This window comes from Saccostrea cucullata, unplaced genomic scaffold (assembly GCF_032062105.1).
Source record: "Saccostrea cucullata isolate Sc308-1 unplaced genomic scaffold, CSIRO_AGI_Scuc_v1 ctg2082, whole genome shotgun sequence".
In the NCBI taxonomy this organism is placed as follows: domain Eukaryota; kingdom Metazoa; phylum Mollusca; class Bivalvia; order Ostreida; family Ostreidae; genus Saccostrea; species Saccostrea cuccullata.
The window spans coordinates 32,438-40,483 of NW_026936853.1; positions in this window are offsets into that span (position 1 = coordinate 32,438).

Below are 8,046 nucleotides of genomic sequence, written 5' to 3' on the forward strand. Positions count from 1 at the left end.
CCACCCTTGTGAGTACCCATAAAAGAACATAAATCCCCCTCCCCCCATTTGGGGCTTCATTTTTGAATTTATTCCCAATGTCAGACCGAACTTTTATTAGGATCCAAAAAAATACACTGAACTTGAACTTGATTAACCTTAGACAGGCACAATGTGACATTAAAATCTAACTGATATGTGACATCCTAGCAGACATGCAACTTGTGGGAAAAAGCTATCCATGCCAAAACATATTCCTCCTCCCTTGGGTAAGACAAAAACTAATAAACGTTACTTACATCACTCCAGTCTCGTACACATATTCATTTCTTCAGACACTGACAGCAGAATTCCAATGGAAATTTTGGGGATGATGTTAATGGAGTAATTCACACACGCTAAATCAATCAAACTGATTTAAAAACCTGCGTGAATTAACCCTTGTTAAAATAAAGTTTAGTTAACTTCTTACTTCCATCATCATGACGGTGGTCTTCTTACAAAGCGCTCATTTGATTTTGACCAAGTGTGGACTAAAAGGCCGAATTGACTTTGACCTAGTGTTCACTAAAAGGCCGAAAAGATGATAACCCAACTGCAGTAGATTTATTATTTTTCTAATTGGAATTTTCAAATCTACTTATATCAACTGTATATTAACTGCTCAATCTGGTCTTGTTCTAATTAATTTTTTTTTCTCATAATTAATTTACTGTTACAAGCATATGTAAGATACCAACATTACTCAGTTTTCTATTAAAAATATTCATTGAAATACAGCTAAATCCCCCCTCCTCTACCAAGTTAATACTACGGTAAAGTAATATAAAGAAAATGCAGTATATTATACCCCAAAATGGTACAGTAAGAAGTCGGCATAAGAAAAAAGTTGCCCCCCCCCCCTCAAAATAGCATTTCCGAATATAGAAACTTGCGTATTTGGGCAATGTTTTTTTTTTTGTGCTTATCAACTTCTCCAGGCCAAATAATTAAAAATAAATAAAAAAAAAACAAAACAAAACAATCGTCTGGCTCCCCCTTTAAAAAACGATGCTACGTGCCTGAATCATCAGTTGATTTATTTTTCATTTCCATGATTTTTTTTAATTGAAAGAATTAACTATCAATTAATAAAAGTTTTGTGTTGTGCCAGATGGTATAACAATATGCTATATTGCTATGCAATAAAATAAATTTTATTTTATAATTTTAATATTATTTTTATTCCACATTGCAAATGCATGGACATCGCGTACTAGGTATGATAGAGGAGGCACATTATTCAATCATTGTTTATTAACTTCGGCGCACAGAGCATGGTCGAACCACCCTATACACAGAGGATTGAAAATCTATTGTAAGATTCACCCTCAGGGCTGTATTCCGAGGGGTACACATACACGCACATGTGTATATTACAGGATTCGGATCCACACCTACATACTGACACCTGCCATTTCTTATTTATTGCATAACAATAGGCGTCTAGTCCCGTCTTCGAGCACTGTCTAGATGTACAAGTTTCAAAATGTTAATTTCAGATTTTAAAATTATATATGGTTCATCATTTCTACCTCATCTGAGGAAGTATGTAAAAGATTGCAAGCGTGTTTAATTTTTTAAATTTTTTTATTAACAATTAATTTGTTAAATTTTTTTTCATTTAAAGTTTTAAAATGTTCTTATTAAGATCTGCTTTTGAAGGAATATAATGATTTATTAAACATTTTTTTTCCTTATAGGTTTTTTCCCCAACATAACCTTTACTATAGGAAATGTTCATTGATGGGATGGTTGCCCCCCCCCCACTTTATAACCATAGTATAGTGATAGCTAAGTTGGCTTTGAAAAAGTTCCCCCCCCCCCACGAAATAGGATTTTCGAGTTTGGGCAACTTTTATTTATTTTTTTTTTTTTTATTTATTTTTTTTTTTTTTGCTTGTCAACTTTTTCAGGTAAGTAAAAAAAAAAATTTTCTCAGGTTGCCCCCCCCCCCCCACTTTCAAAAACGATGCTACGTGCCTGTTTTCTCGGGAGTTAGCAAAAGAAGGATGAAAAGGTTTAACTCCAAACTCTACAGTTGCTGTAATATTAATCAAACATAATGTGAGATTATGAAAATAAATAAAACCAATAATTTTGATAAAATTTCCGTGAATTCCAACTCGGATGAAAAATAACACGTTCACGTTCAGTTTAAGTTAATACATGGTCAATATTTCGAAGTAAGGTCTTTTGCCATTTACGGAAAAAACCTATTAAAGGTTGTCTAAAAGTTTATGGGAAAATAAATGATACACAAAATAAAAGTTTTAATTCTTGCTTTCAAAATGTCTCATATCCGATCTAGTCTTCTTATACTACAAGATCCGCTTTGCAGAGTTATGTCCCTTTCTACGATCAAAGATGAAGATTTGAAAATTTATACATATGATCATTTCATTACCTAGAATTATTTTTTAAACTAAACAATAATAGCTAATGTATTTTTTTTTATTTTACAATATGTAAGACGATAACTTTTTCTTTGAAAGTTTATTATAGAAAAATAACAATTTATAGATTATTGATTTAAATTATCTTAAGTAAGTAAAGCTGTCCCCGGGGAACTCTTGGTTTATAAGGAATGTAATACTTTGAACGTATATGTATGTTTCTCCTCTTGTTTTCAGGTTATACTGCTTGTTTAATTAAAGTCTTTCGAAAGCACAGTTTAATCTTCAAATTGAAATATCTCCGTCCCGATGGGAATTCCAAAATACACAATTAATAAAAATTTCAGTCAACAGTAATATAATGTAATTGGATTAATTGATATTGAAAGTAAAGAAGAGCAAAGTACACAGTACACCATCTACAGTCGCCAAATAACGGAAAGCAAAAATAATATTCCTTATACATTTTCTCGTAATTCAGTAAACAACAACAACAACTAAAGAGACCCCCGACGTTTCAATTACGCTGCGAATATTATGGAACAAAATTTTAGAATTTATATTAAACCCCATCCCATCCAAAAAGAAAACAGAAGAGGCTTTCAGAGGCCTGATTATTTCAGTATGCATTTTACTTGATCTATTCGATCGAAACTTTCCCTCAAGTGTTGATATACAACTAACATATATATGTAACAGAATAATTTTTTTTTAAAAATATGTACATGTGTATGTGGTCATTCTAGAACGATTAAAAAATAACAATGATGTCATCTTTTCAAATAAAGTGTTTAGTTGCTTTCTCCCGACCGACTGACAATTTTCATTAAAATGACCCAAATCAAAACTTTTTAAATTCCCGGTCGTGTGCGATGTTTTCTCTCTCTCATACCGCTGATGCAATAATTTTATACTGTGTCAAGAGAGGGAAAAAGAGAGAGAGGAAGCCATTGATAGTCTGACCACTGAATGCTTACATGCAAAGCAGTACCCGATTGATTTAATTGCAGGAGTGTTGAATCTTGAAAAGCAGTCTTAATTAAAATCCCTTTTATTAGTGTTGTTATGAAAGAGATGATTTGCAGATGGGTTTTCAATTAATTAATTCTAAAAAATCTTTTTAACTTTGTACAAGAGCAATCAACCTGAAATCAGTGAATTTCACACCTTAAATTTCACACCTTTGTAAATATATTGAAATTTTGCCCGAAGGAAGGTTCTCACACCTTTCAGAGTTTAAGTCTATACGATGATATACACATATATTCCAGAATTCATCTCCACACTGCATGACTGATCATTACACGTGCCGTTTCCTGTTTATTTAATCCAATTGTGTATGTACATACCCTGGTAGCTTGTTTCAGAGTAACTACTTTCAAAATTATTTTCAAAAGTTTTCCAAGTAAAGAGCACATTTCAAAGTGTTGATTGATGAACATACATAAAATATTAATTATCATTATTAATAGATACTATTTTTTGAAATTTTATTAATTGATAATTATATTGACAAGTGTAATTACCAATGAAAACAGTCATGAAAATTATATCTTTTAAGTGAAAAATTCAACATATTTGGATGTGAGCAGAGACCTAGTAATATCTGGTATTTATGTCTCTGATGTAAGACTCATTCAAAAATCTGTTGCAACTTATTTCAATAACCATGATAACTAAGAATTCATACATGTATAATATATTTTTCAATATCTTCTTATATTTGGAGAATCCATCATTAGATTATACCCAGTCAATGGTGTATTCTCTTAAATGGTCATAATTTTTCCCTCTCTTAATGAAATTTGGCAAGTATGGTTTTATATTTCTTACAATGGTATAAACTCTCTAAATCATACATGATAAATTGTAAGAGATCTGAAATTTACATAGGGAGAATCCATCACCAGGCTATATGCAGTTATGCAGTCATACCGGTGTGTTCAGTTCCCTTAAATGGCCAAAACTTTTTCCTCTCTCAATGAAATTTGGCAAGTATGGTTTTATATTTCTTAAAATGGCATAAACTTTAAAAATCTTACATAATAATTGTAAGAGATCTGAAATTTACAAAGGGAGAATCCATCACCAAGCTATATGCAGTCATGCAGTCATAACGGTGTGTTCAGTTCCCTTAAATGGCTAAAACTTTTTCCTCTCTCAATGAAATTTGGCAAGTATGGTTTTATATTTCTTAAAATGGCATAAACTTTATAAATCTTACATGATAAATTGTAAGAGATCTGAAATTTACAAAGGGAGAATCCATCACCAGGCTATATGCAGTCATACCGGTGTGTTCAGTTCCCTTAAATGGCTAAAACTTTTTCCTCTCTCAATGAAATTTGGCAAGTATGGTTTTATATTTCTTAAAATGGCATAAACTTTATAAATCTTACATGATAAATTGTAAGAGATCTGAAATTTACAAAGGGAGAATCCATCACCAGGCTATATGCAGTCATACCTGTGTGTTCAGTTCCCTTAAATGGCTAAAACTTTTTCCTCTCTCAATGAAATTTGGCAAGTATGGTTTTATATTTCTTAAAATGGCATAAACTTTATAAATCTTACATGATAAATTGTAAGAGATCTGAAATTTACAAAGGGAGAATCCATCACCAGGCTATATGCAGTCATACCGGTGTGTTCAGTTCCCTTAAATGGCTAAAACTTTTTCCTCTCTCAATGAAATTTGGCAAGTATGGTTTTATATTTCTTAAAATGGCATAAACTTTATAAATCTTACATGATAAATTGTAAGAGATCTGAAATTTACAAAGGGAGAATCCATCACCAGGCTATATGCAGTCATACCGGTGTGTTCAGTTCCCTTAAATGGCTAAAACTTTTTCCTCTCTCAATGAAATTTGGCAAGTATGGTTTTATATTTCTTAAAATGGCATAAACTTTATAAATCTTACATGATAAATTGTAAGAGATCTGAAATTTACAAAGGGAGAATCCATCACCAGGCTATATGCAGTCATACCTGTGTGTTCAGTTCCCTTAAATGGCTAAAACTTTTTCCTCTCTCAATGAAATTTGGCAAGTATGGTTTTATATTTCTTAAAATGGCATAAACTTTATAAATCTTACATGATAAATTGTAAGAGATCTGAAATTTACAAAGGGAGAATCCATCACCAGGCTATATGCAGTCATACCGGTGTGTTCAGTTCCCTTAAATGGCTAAAACTTTTTCCTCTCTCAATGAAATTTGGCAAGTATGGTTTTATATTTCTTAAAATGGCATAAACTTTATAAATCTTACATGATAAATTGTAAGAGATCTGAAATTTACAAAGGGAGAATCCATCACCAGGCTATATGCAGTCATACCGGTGTGTTCAGTTCCCTTAAATGGCTAAAACTTTTTCCTCTCTCAATGAAATTTGGCAAGTATGGTTTTATATTTCTTAAAATGGCATAAACTTTATAAATCTTACATGATAAATTGTAAGAGATCTGAAATTTACAAAGGGAGAATCCATCACCAGGCTATATGCAGTCATACCTGTGTGTTCAGTTCCCTTAAATGGCTAAAACTTTTTCCTCTCTCAATGAAATTTGGCAAGTATGGTTTTATATTTCTTAAAATGGCATAAACTTTATAAATCTTACATGATAAATTGTAAGAGATCTGAAATTTACAAAGGGAGAATCCATCACCAGGCTATATGCAGTCATACCGGTGTGTTCAGTTCCCTTAAATGGCTAAAACTTTTTCCTCTCTCAATGAAATTTGGCAAGTATGGTTTTATATTTCTTAAAATGGCATAAACTTTATAAATCTTACATGATAAATTGTAAGAGATCTGAAATTTACAAAGGGAGAATCCATCACCAGGCTATATTCAGTCAGTCGTACCAGGGTGTGTTCTCTTAAATGGTAATAACTTTTTCATTTTTCAATGAAATTTGGCAAGTATGGTTTTATTTTTCTTACAATGGCATAAGTTTTGTAAATCTTGCATGATAAGCGGTAGGAGAACTGAAATTTACATAGGGAGAATCCATCACCAGGATATATGCAGTCATGCAGTCATACCGGTGTGTTCAGTTCCCTTAAATGGTCAACACTTTTTCCTTTTTCACTGAAATTTGGCAAGTATGGTTTTATTTTTCTTACAATAGCATGAACTTTATAAATCTTACATGATAAATTGTAAGAGAACTGAAATTTACCTAGGGAGAATCCATCACCAGGTTATATTCAGTCAGGCGTACTCTGGTGTGTTAATTCTCTTAAATGGTAATAACTTTTTCATTTTTCAATGAAATTTGGCAAGTTTGGTTTTATTTTTCTTGCAATGGCATAAAATTTGTAAATCTTGCATGATAAGCGGTAAGAGAACTGAAATTTACATAGGGAGAATCCATCACCAGGTTATATTCAGTCAGGCGTATATGTACTCTGGTGTGTTCTCTTAAATGGTCATAACTTTTTTCTCTTTCACTGAAATTTGGCAAGTATGGTTTTATTTTTCTAACAGTGGCAAGAACTTTGTAAATCTTACATGATCAATTGTATGAGAACTGAAATTTACATAGGGAGAATCCATCACCAGGCTATAATAATGCAGTCAGTCGTACCGGTGTGTTCAGTTTCCTTAAATGGTCAAAACTTTTTCCTTTTTCACTGAAATTTGGCAAGTATAATTGGTTTTATATTTCTTGCAATGGCATAAACTATGTAAATCTTACATGATAAATTGTAAAAGATCTGAAATTTACATAAGCCAATGAGGAAGAATCCATAACAAAGCTATATGCAGTCAGTCGTACCGGTGTGTTCAGTTCTCTTAAATGGTCATAACTTTTTCATTTTTGAATGAAATTTGGCAAGTATGGGATTTTTTTTTCTTATAAAAGCATTAATTACTTTCGAAATCTGAAATTATAATTTGTAAATATTAAAGGACTGAAATTTTCATGGGGAGAATCCATAATTATGTTATGCTCGAAGAGTCATAATGGTGAGTTCTCATAAAGGCAGTTTATAGTATATGATATAATAATTTTTTTTAAAGGATAGGGGTGTTAAATTAAACATTAAAAAATATATAATTCAATACCTTGGTACTTGAGAAGCTTTTCTACTACTTATTCAAAGTTGTTTTAAAATCCCTATCACAGGTATAATTAGTTAATGACACCTTAGGGTATTTCACTGTGTATTCATTCATGCAGGTAGACTGCTAGCTCCAAGGCAATCACACCTGTACAAAATTAGCCCCTCCCTCACCTGGAATAAAAATACCACCCGGTAAAAATTCTCTGCCTTTAAATGACCATTTCTTTTTCTTCTTTTTTTTTCTCAATCATATTAAGCCAATATGGAATTATTTTTGTTGTTGTTAATATTAAATGTTGTTGAAATATTTAAGATAACTTTCTTATCTGCATTATATCAAGTTACATTTATATCCACATATATTACTTGCACTTACAAAAAGAAGACTAATGTTAAAATGTAAAATTTTACATACATGTATATCTTGTTGCAGTGATGTTTATTAATCAAATTTAGTTGTCTAAAATATATAATATATTACCTTTACAATTTAAAAATATGTAGGAGTTGATGCCTCAGATTTAATTACACCGGGAAAACAAAGACAATCTGCGC